Source organism: Arachis hypogaea, chromosome 1 (genome assembly GCF_003086295.3).
Source record: "Arachis hypogaea cultivar Tifrunner chromosome 1, arahy.Tifrunner.gnm2.J5K5, whole genome shotgun sequence".
In the NCBI taxonomy this organism is placed as follows: domain Eukaryota; kingdom Viridiplantae; phylum Streptophyta; class Magnoliopsida; order Fabales; family Fabaceae; genus Arachis; species Arachis hypogaea.
The window spans coordinates 104,828,570-104,840,509 of NC_092036.1; positions in this window are offsets into that span (position 1 = coordinate 104,828,570).

An 11,940-nucleotide genomic window follows, 5' to 3' on the forward strand; every position below is an offset into this window, starting at 1 on the left:
GTACCCTTAAAAAAATAGTACAAATATTATTCTCAACTTTAAAAGCATTTTATTTTTAGAGAAATATTAAAAAGTTAGAATTTATTGTTTTTTGTCTTTTTGGTCATTAATGTTTAACAGTATAGGTTAGAAGTAGGGTTTTTATTTTTTGTATTGTAGGACAAATAGTGTTTTTCAATAATGGAAAAACTTAGTGTATTTTTATTTGAAAAAGTTTAAGGGACCAGCAAATTTTGTGTTTTTTGGTCAGCATTTAATCATCAAAAGAAAAGTGAGTGATTTCTCACCATTGGATGTAATCTCATATCATTAAAAACATTATTGATGACCAATTGATGGTTACAAAATATCAAAGTTGCTGGCCTCCTAGCATTCATCTTTTTATTTTATATGAATACTACAAATCTGAGAGTCAGTTTTGTATTCCAACACTGAAAAAATTTTTGAACAAGCAAATCGATCTTCTGAATTGAGTTTTCTGAAATTTTTTTTTGTTTTTTTATCCAAAACTGACCTTCATTTTTCTACCTCCACTCAGAACCGATTCTCGTTTTTTTTTTACTTTCATCCAAGATCAGACTCTTAGTTTTCTATCCCTACTCAAATCTAAAAAAAAATTATCTCCATATCCATAAGAAACACACTTTTTATAATTATGTATAACATACTCTTCCAATTCATTATCAAAAAAATTAATCTTAAAAGTACGTTATTGAATTACTAAACTAAATAAATTGAATTGATAATAGAGAGCCTAATGAACTAAAGCAAAGAGAAGGTATATTGGAGATAATAGAGAGTAAGAGAGACTTTGAAATATTCATGTCAAACCCTGAATCTAGCCAACCTATCTTTCATAATATAGAGCTTTCTCTTGATCGTTTACCACCATCTGTCCATAAAACCCTATCCAACAAGATAGAAAACCTTGTTGAAATCACCCATGTACCAGAAGACTCAAAAATCCCTGCTACTCAACAACCTCTCATAAATCCATACTCTTTCTACCACCGAAAAAAGCAGTTTAGTATTCGCCACCTCATAAGAAGAGAATCATCACCTCCTGTTAAGGAAGTGATTCAAACTTCCTGTTTACAACAGTGTGGTCTTCAAGCCACCTCTGCAGAACAGTATGTTACGATTGAGATCCCTCAAGAACTCATTCGTGAATACTTGTCACAAGGATATACTCACCTGCACCTTGGAGCTATAAGGATGATTCTGACCTTACATGGCAGAAAAGGACTACTTGTTACCGCAAAGATTGCACTTTTAGATACTACCTTCAAGGAATACCAACATGCACTTATTGGAGCACTTGTATCCACTCTCACTAATGGAAGTGTAATACTTACAATCTCGCCAGATTTCACTATCAGGCTTACAGATCCGACCCTTTCCCAAAGGATCCGGATACAAATTCAGTTGATTGGTGTTACACAAGACGCCAGTGCTGAACAGGCGACACTCCATCACCAGGTGTTGTACAGAATCCAAGATCATGCCTTGGATCTGAATCTTCCAAACACCACCCATGATGCTCTTTTGATGTTCACAGACAAGAACCATGGTCCGGCCATAGTTAATATTCCAAGGATGATTCCTCCAGATGAGCTAGCGGCCATAGTGCCACTAGAATGGATTACTAACTATGAGAGAGCTTTTCCACAAAGCACTCCTGATGTCCAAACAACATCACCACCAGTGGTCACGCGAGAGACTGACGGAACAGTCAGAACGGTTTTTCAAAGGCCAGGAACAGAACGACGACCATCCTTTTTTAGGCAGTCATCCTCCAGGAGGATCTATATGATCTCTCCTCTCACTGTTCAACATACCAGCAATCAAGATGATCCCCCAATTCACTACTATGAGGAAGGAAAGCCAGTCTATGTCTCACACGTCAATGGCCATTTCATATGGGATGTTGATCACAATATGTGTGACTCAGATTGCGACTGTGACGCTTGGGGAGAATCAGAAGATGAGGACTACTACAAAAAGAAGAAGTCCAAGAAGAACAGGAAGCAGAGCTGTACTGCTCCTCCAAAGTTCTATCCACCAGATGAGCCGGAAGAACCACCAAAGTTTTATCTAAGGAAGAAGAAAAAGAAGATCCTTAGGCCCCAGTTCTCAGATCCTATTGCTGTACCATGCATAGCAACTCTCAAGCCTTATGAACAAGAGTTTCCTCCTCTACAGGTTTCCACTGACAGTCAAAGGATTACTCGACGGCCATACATAGCCCCAAGAGGAATAACTCCACAAGGAGTCCAGTCAACTTCACCTCAAGATGAGGTCCTGAATTGGCAAACGGAAAATGCTGTTCACTTAATAAGAAAGATCTGGAAAAACATTTCAAAAGAATGCAGGCCAAATACTACCCTCTTGGAGGACAGAGCAATTCAACACTTAAGGAAGTGTATCTTGCTTCACTCCCAAAAGAGCTCCTACCAGAGATACGAAGAACAATGGCCATTTACCAGAAGGATATTCCAACGATAACCTTTGGAGAAATCTATCAATTGGCTCTAGCAGCTCTTGACAAGCTCTGCAACCAGCAAGACTTGTTCAAACAGCTAGCCAAGAATTCCCTTAAACTAAAGGGAGCATGTAAAAAGTCTTATCTGCAGATCAAATGCAAGGATAAAGACTCATGTGATTGCCACACAAAAAAGAAGCACCACTACAGAAGAACCAGACGATCAGATTTCGATCAAAGCTATTTCGGCAGAAGAAGAAAGTTCAAAGGAAAGAAACGGTTCTTCAGAAAAAAGACTTTCAAGGACAAGCGAACTAACAAATGCTTTCTTTGTGGACAAACTGGGCACTTTGCCAAGAAATGTCCCAATAAGAAGCAGACAAGCAAAAGAGAAATCAAGATGCTTCAATCTTTACAAGATGCTGTCTTAACCCGAGATGATGAAGATCTTGAATCGATCCTTGAAGAACAGTCAGAAGCAGATGAGTACACAAAGTACATGCTTCATGATCCTGAAGATAGTTCTTCTGATGATGACTACAGACCAATCCACTATATGGCACCTGCTCCGCCTCAACAAAGGATGACAGAAGGAGGATGTCTAGGAAGCTTAGGTTCCAAAAGAATTGATGGAATCCAACGACCCCACTTCAAACTCAAACTTTTGGCATCCAAGTATGATGTGCCAAAAAAGGTCGTAGCACTGCTTGATACAGGATCTTGTGCAACTGTAGTCAGGCCCGATCTGTTACCTGATGAAATTTGGGCTCCTCATGACAAGATCTACACAACAGCCAGCCAAGGAAGATTTACCATTGACCATATTTCTAGAGGAAATGTTGGGCTACAAATATTTCCTGAAATGGTGATTTGGCTGAAGGTTCTGGGAAGCTACCTCCCTGAGAAAGATGTACTGTTTGGTTTTGATGCATATTACCAAACGCAGGAGATGTCAATATGGCCTGAAGGTCTGAAATTCAAAAGGAAGTTCTTGCCATTTCTCGAAAACAGAGGTATTTATGAAATTAGCAAGGCTCCTCCAGACTATGAGGCTATCCAAAACAGGTTACTAAAAGCTTGTTGTGACAGTCATGACAAGTTTGATCACCCTCTTCCTTTATGGAAGAATCAAGAGTTCTTCATTCAATTGCCTTTCAAGAAGAATGAAGACATCAACCCTACCAAGGCAACCCATTCAGGAATGAATCCTGAAGATTTGAAGTTAGCAAAGGAAGAATGCGCTTCGTTACTGAAGCAAGGTTTAATTGAACCAACAACTTCCAACTGGGCATGCCAAGCATTCTATGTGGAAAAGAGGTCTGAACAGATTAGAGGAAAGAAGAGATTGGTGATTGATTACAAACCCTTAAACCTCTTCTTGCAAGATGACAAGTTTCCACTACCAAGGATTGACGCCATAACTCCTCGCCTTAGTGAAGCTAAACTTTTCAGTAAGTTTGACCTTAAAGCAGGATTTTGGCAATTGGGTATTCACCCCAAAGACAGATACAAGACGGGCTTTTGCATACCTGATGCACAGTACCAATGGACTGTCATGCCATTTGGACTAAAGGTAGCCCCATCATTATTCCAAAAAACTATGATCAGAATCTTTGAGCCCATACTCCACTCAGCTCTCATCTACATAGATGACATCCTACTGTTCTCAAAGGACGGCCCAATTCATCAGGCCCTTCTGATTCAGTTTACTGAAATTGTGGAAAAATATGGAATAATGCTATCTCAAAAGAAAAGCCTTATTGGTCAAGCCCAAGTTGATTTTTTGGGAATGACTTTCAATAATGGGTTTTTCCAGCCTGGAGAGCACATCTCAAAGGAACTGTTAAACTTCCCTGATGACCACCTGACAACAAAACAAGTCCAACAGTTCTTAGGCATCATCAATTACATCCGTGACTTTATTCCGGATGTGACAAGACACACAAGCCAATTGTCAAAGCTACTAAAAAAGCAACCCCCACCTTGGGGTCCTGAACAGACGACAGCTGTCAAGCACCTGAAAGAAGTAGCACAGAAACCCCCACCATTAAAGATTCCTAGCAATGGACAACGCATCCTGCAAACTGATGCTAGTGACAACTACTGGGGAGCTGTTCTCCTTGAAGAGATTGATGAAACAAGACACTACTGTGCACATGCTAGCGGACAGTTCAAGGAGTCAGAAAAACACTACCATGCTACATACAAGGAGATTCTTGCAGTCAAAAGAGGAATCGAGAAGTTCAGCTTTCACTTGAGTGCATATCACTTCATTGTGGAAATGGACAATACGTCTTTTCCATCCATGCTGGATACCAAAGGGAAGATACTACCAAACTCACAACTTCTAAGATGGAAAGATTGGTTTTCACGCTATAAATTCACAGTAAGACACATCAAAGGACACCACAACACCATAGCTGACTACCTTTCCAGACCAACCAAAGAACCTCCACCCAAAGTTCTTCACATCCTAGCCATGGATAGAGCTTCACCACCAACCTTCCCTCTTCCAGACTGCCCTCAAGACCACAAGTTCTATAGAAGAGAACCTGGACCTTTTCCTTTTTCCCTTCGACCTAGGACTGCTGATGAGGTCAAGACCCTAGCTGAAGAATGCCTGTTTTACTGGTTACACAGGCTCCTCCTTGTTACCCAAATCACAGCAAAACCTCAACACTTTCACCCGAAAACACCTTATCATATCATACCCATCATCAAAGGTGAAATTCCTGAAGAAATGCTGTGGTTCATGTGGGCGCTCACTGTCCAGTATGATTGCGCCATCATAATTCCTGGAATTGCTATGTACAGGTTTCTCTGTGACAAGAGCTTCTCAGGAACAAATCTTGAGAAACTTCTTAAGATGTTTGCACCTATTCCTTTTTGGAGAGGAAAACTCTTCAGTGCACTAACAGATCATGATGTTTGGAACATCCCTGATAGGCTGAAACACAGGTTTTATTATGCCTTTGTCTTAAGAAGGCTATTTGCCTATCGTAATGAGATCCTCTACACCAGAAATAACTTTAACATTGTTGGTTATTCAAAGATATGGCCAACAGATGAGAAACACTGTCTCAACAATCTGGCCAAACATCTCACCTTCCACAACAATCCTAATGTTGATGTTCTCACAGGAGCCATTGAAGGACTCTCACTTCCATCAGAAGAGGAAGCTTCCTCTTCCAGGACCATACAAGAAGAATTAAGAGAATTCCAATTCAATTTTCTTGCTTCATCTGTGATTTATCCTACCCCGCCACTCCACCAGAATGAACACCCATGGAATTCTCCTCTTGTAGATCAAACCACGTATGGCTATGAAAACATTGACGATGAAGAACCAGGATCAAGGGTCTATCCACTACTGCCAAGCCCTACATATGTGGATGCTGGAATTGAAGATGATGACACTGAGAATCAATACACAGAAGGACCACATAACCTTGTGGATAACATTGATGAACATGAGCCCATTACGAAATACAGTCCGTGAAGAATGGGACCCAGCAACAACTATGATGTCCAAAAATAATTATGGTAATTCTCAACTATGAGAGAGCTTTTCCACAAAGCACTCCTGATGTCCAAACAACATCACCACCAGTGGTCACGCGAGAGACTGACGGAACAGTCAGAACGGTTTTTCAAAGGCCAGGAACAGAACGACGACCATCCTTTTCTAGGCAGTCATCCTCCAGGAGGATCTATATGATCTCTCCTCTCACTGTTCAACATACCAGCAATCAAGATGATCCCCCAATTCACTACTATAAGGAAGGAAAGCCAGTCTATGTCTCACACGTCAATGGCCATTTCATATGGGATGTTGATCACAATATGTGTGACTCAGATTGCGACTGTGACGCTTGGGGAGAATCAGAAGATGAGGACTACTACAAAAAGAAGAAGTCCAAGAAGAACAGGAAGCAGAGCTGTACTGCTCCTCCCCAATTCATCAGGCCCTTCTGATTCAGTTTACTGAAATTGTGGAAAAATATGGAATAATGCTATCTCAAAAGAAAAGCCTTATTGGTCAAGCCCAAGTTGATTTTTTGGGAATGACTTTCAATAATGGGTTTTTCCAGCCTGGAGAGCACATCTCAAAGGAACTGTTAAACTTCCCTGATGACCACCTGACAACAAGTGTTGAATTGCTCTGTCCTCCAAGAGGGTAGTATTTGGCCTGCATTCTTTTGAAATGTTTTTCCAGAAGGATATTCCAACGATAACCTTTGGAGAAATCTATCAATTGGCTCTAGCAGCTCTTGACAAGCTCTGCAACCAGCAAGACTTGTTCAAACAGCTAGCCAAGAATTCCCTTAAACTAAAGGGAGCATGTAAAAAGTCTTATCTGCAGATCAAATGCAAGGATAAAGACTCATGTGATTGCCACACAAAAAAGAAGCACCACTACAGAAGAACCAGACGATCAGATTTCGATCAAAGCTATTTCGGCAGAAGAAGAAAGTTCAAAGGAAAGAAACGGTTCTTCAGAAAAAAGACTTTCAAGGACAAGCGAACTAACAAATGCTTTCTTTGTGGACAAACTGGGCACTTTGCCAAGAAATGTCCCAATAAGAAGCAGACAAGCAAAAGAGAAATCAAGATGCTTCAATCTTTACAAGATGCTGTCTTAACCCGAGATGATGAAGATCTTGAATCGATCCTTGAAGAACAGTCAGAAGCAGATGAGTACACAAAGTACATGCTTCATGATCCTGAAGATAGTTCTTCTGATGATGACTACAGACCAATCCACTATATGGCACCTGCTCCGCCTCAACAAAGGATGACAGAAGGAGGATGTCTAGGAAGCTTAGGTTCCAAAAGAATTGATGGAATCCAACGACCCCACTTCAAACTCAAACTTTTGGCATCCAAGTATGATGTGCCAAAAAAGGTCGTAGCACTGCTTGATACAGGATCTTGTGCAACTGTAGTCAGGCCCGATCTGTTACCTGATGAAATTTGGGCTCCTCATGACAAGATCTACACAACAGCCAGCCAAGGAAGATTTACCATTGACCATATTTCTAGAGGAAATGTTGGGCTACAAATATTTCCTGAAATGGTGATTTGGCTGAAGGTTCTGGGAAGCTACCTCCCTGAGAAAGATGTACTGTTTGGTTTTGATGCATATTACCAAACGCAGGAGATGTCAATATGGCCTGAAGGTCTGAAATTCAAAAGGAAGTTCTTGCCATTTCTCGAAAACAGAGGTATTTATGAAATTAGCAAGGCTCCTCCAGACTATGAGGCTATCCAAAACAGGTTACTAAAAGCTTGTTGTGACAGTCATGACAAGTTTGATCACCCTCTTCCTTTATGGAAGAATCAAGAGTTCTTCATTCAATTGCCTTTCAAAAAGAATGAAGACATCAACCCTACCAAGGCAACCCATTCAGGAATGAATCCTGAAGATTTGAAGTTAGCAAAGGAAGAATGCGCTTCGTTACTGAAGCAAGGTTTAATTGAACCAACAACTTCCAACTGGGCATGCCAAGCATTCTATGTGGAAAAGAGGTCTGAACAGATTAGAGGAAAGAAGAGATTGGTGATTGATTACAAACCCTTAAACCTCTTCTTGCAAGATGACAAGTTTCCACTACCAAGGATTGACGCCATAACTCCTCGCCTTAGTGAAGCTAAACTTTTCAGTAAGTTTGACCTTAAAGCAGGATTTTGGCAATTGGGTATTCACCCCAAAGACAGATACAAGACGGGCTTTTGCATACCTGATGCACAGTACCAATGGACTGTCATGCCATTTGGACTAAAGGTAGCCCCATCATTATTCCAAAAAACTATGATCAGAATCTTTGAGCCCATACTCCACTCAGCTCTCATCTACATAGATGACATCCTACTGTTCTCAAAGGACGGCCCAATTCATCAGGCCCTTCTGATTCAGTTTACTGAAATTGTGGAAAAATATGGAATAATGCTATCTCAAAAGAAAAGCCTTATTGGTCAAGCCCAAGTTGATTTTTTGGGAATGACTTTCAATAATGGGTTTTTCCAGCCTGGAGAGCACATCTCAAAGGAACTGTTAAACTTCCCTGATGACCACCTGACAACAAAACAAGTCCAACAGTTCTTAGGCATCATCAATTACATCCGTGACTTTATTCCGGATGTGACAAGACACACAAGCCAATTGTCAAAGCTACTAAAAAAGCAACCCCCACCTTGGGGTCCTGAACAGACGACAGCTGTCAAGCACCTGAAAGAAGTAGCACAGAAACCCCCACCATTAAAGATTCCTAGCAATGGACAACGCATCCTGCAAACTGATGCTAGTGACAACTACTGGGGAGCTGTTCTCCTTGAAGAGATTGATGAAACAAGACACTACTGTGCACATGCTAGCGGACAGTTCAAGGAGTCAGAAAAACACTACCATGCTACATACAAGGAGATTCTTGCAGTCAAAAGAGGAATCGAGAAGTTCAGCTTTCACTTGAGTGCATATCACTTCATTGTGGAAATGGACAATACGTCTTTTCCATCCATGCTGGATACCAAAGGGAAGATACTACCAAACTCACAACTTCTAAGATGGAAAGATTGGTTTTCACGCTATAAATTCACAGTAAGACACATCAAAGGACACCATAACACCATAGCTGACTACCTTTCCAGACCAACCAAAGAACCTCCACCCAAAGTTCTTCACATCCTAGCCATGGATAGAGCTTCACCACCAACCTTCCCTCTTCCAGACTGCCCTCAAGACCACAAGTTCTATAGAAGAGAACCTGGACCTTTTCCTTTTTCCCTTCGACCTAGGACTGCTGATGAGGTCAAGACCCTAGCTGAAGAATGCCTGTTTTACTGGTTACACAGGCTCCTCCTTGTTACCCAAATCACAGCAAAACCTCAACACTTTCACCCGAAAACACCTTATCATATCATACCCATCATCAAAGGTGAAATTCCTGAAGAAATGCTGTGGTTCATGTGGGCGCTCACTGTCCAGTATGATTGCGCCATCATAGTTCCTGGAATTGCTATGTACAGGTTTCTCTGTGACAAGAGCTTCTCAGGAACAAATCTTGAGAAACTTCTTAAGATGTTTGCACCTATTCCTTTTTGGAGAGGAAAACTCTTCAGTGCACTAACAGATCATGATGTTTGGAACATCCCTGATAGGCTGAAACACAGGTTTTATTATGCCTTTGTCTTAAGAAGGCTATTTGCCTATCGTAATGAGATCCTCTACACCAGAAATAACTTTAACATTGTTGGTTATTCAAAGATATGGCCAACAGATGAGAAACACTGTCTCAACAATCTGGCCAAACATCTCACCTTCCACAACAATCCTAATGTTGATGTTCTCACAGGAGCCATTGAAGGACTCTCACTTCCATCAGAAGAGGAAGCTTCCTCTTCCAGGACCATACAAGAAGAATTAAGAGAATTCCAATCCAATTTTCTTGCTTCATCTGTGATTTATCCTACCCCGCCACTCCACCAGAATGAACACCCATGGAATTCTCCTCTTGTAGATCAAACCACGTATGGCTATGAAAACATTGACGATGAAGAACCAGGATCAAGGGTCTATCCACTACTGCCAAGCCCTACATATGTGGATGCTGGAATTGAAGATGATGACACTGAGAATCAATACACAGAAGGACCACATAACCTTGTGGATAACATTGATGAACATGAGCCCATTACGAAATACAGTCCGTGAAGAATGGGACCCAGCAACAACTATGATGTCCAAAAAATAATTATGGTATTTTGTCTTTTATAATCATGTAGAATATGGTGTGACATAAAGTAAGTTTGTCCTTTTATAATCATAAAAAGGAGTGATGTGAGATAAAGTTGTCATGATGTGACCAAAGATAAGATTCCTTCTTATCTCTTAGTAGTGCAGTCCATGTGTCTGTATTTGAGTAGTTTGCTTAAAGTTGTTTGTCTTGTTGTAATGATGGATAAGATTCTTTCTTATCCTCCACTACCTAAGAGCCTCTATATATAGAGGGCTCTCCCATTGTAAAAATCAGAACTTGATCTTTCAATATAACCATTGTAAGATATTCACCATGAATACTCTCTAAATCTATCTCTCTCTGAAATCTTGAGTCCCCAATATGCTTATCTTTGCTTACTAGTTTCACGTATGCTCTAGGCTTGCCTCGTTCTTGAGGATCCTGCCTATCAGAAATGAAACTGATCCGATCTATGAGAAGTTCCAGTATTGGAAAGAAAGAACATATCGGCATCCATGACACTCTTGTCATAAGGTCCCTTGAATCCCCAATTGAGATGAGTTTAGTGGGAAATCGGGATAGAGATGACAAGAGGTATTGGTCCCTTGGTATGTTCTTTCAGAAGTACGTCTGGATGCACCCCATGGTATCAGAGCCTAATGAACTAAAGCAAAGAGAAGGTATATTGGAGATAATAGAGAGTAAGAGAGACTTTGAAATATTCATGTCAAACCCTGAATCTAGCCAACCTATCTTTCATAATATAGAGCTTTCTCTTGATCGTTTACCACCATCTGTCCATAAAACCCTATCCAACAAGATAGAAAACCTTGTTGAAATCACCCATGTACCAGAAGACTCAAAAATCCCTGCTACTCAACAACCTCTCATAAATCCATACTCTTTCTACCACCGAAAAAAGCAGTTTAGTATTCGCCACCTCATAAGAAGAGAATCATCACCTCCTGTTAAGGAAGTGATTCAAACTTCCTGTTTACAACAGTGTGGTCTTCAAGCCACCTCTGCAGAACAGTATGTTACGATTGAGATCCCTCAAGAACTCATTCGTGAATACTTGTCACAAGGATATACTCACCTGCACCTTGGAGCTATAAGGATGATTCTGACCTTACATGGCAGAAAAGGACTACCTGTTACCGCAAAGATTGCACTTTTAGATACTACCTTCAAGGAATACCAACATGCACTTATTGGAGCACTTGTATCCACTCTCACTAATGGAAGTGTAATTCTTACAATCTCGCCAGATTTCACTATCAGGCTTACAGATCCGACCCTTTCCCAAAGGATCCGGATACAAATTCAGTTGATTGGTGTTACACAAGACGCCAGTGCTGAACAGGCGACACTCCATCACCAGGTGTTGTACAGAATCCAAGATCATGCCTTGGATCTGAATCTTCCAAACACCACCCATGATGCTCTTTTGATGTTCACAGACAAGAACCATGGTCCGGCCATAGTTAATATTCCAAGGATGATTCCTCCAGATGAGCTAGCGGCCATAGTGCCACTAGAATGGATTACTAACTATGAGAGAGCTTTTCCACAAAGCACTCCTGATGTCCAAACAACATCACCACCAGTGGTCACGCGAGAGACTGACGGAACAGTCAGAACGGTTTTTCAAAGGCCAGGAACAGAACGACGACCATCCTTTTCTAGGCAGTCATCCTCCAGGAGGATCTATATGATCTCTCC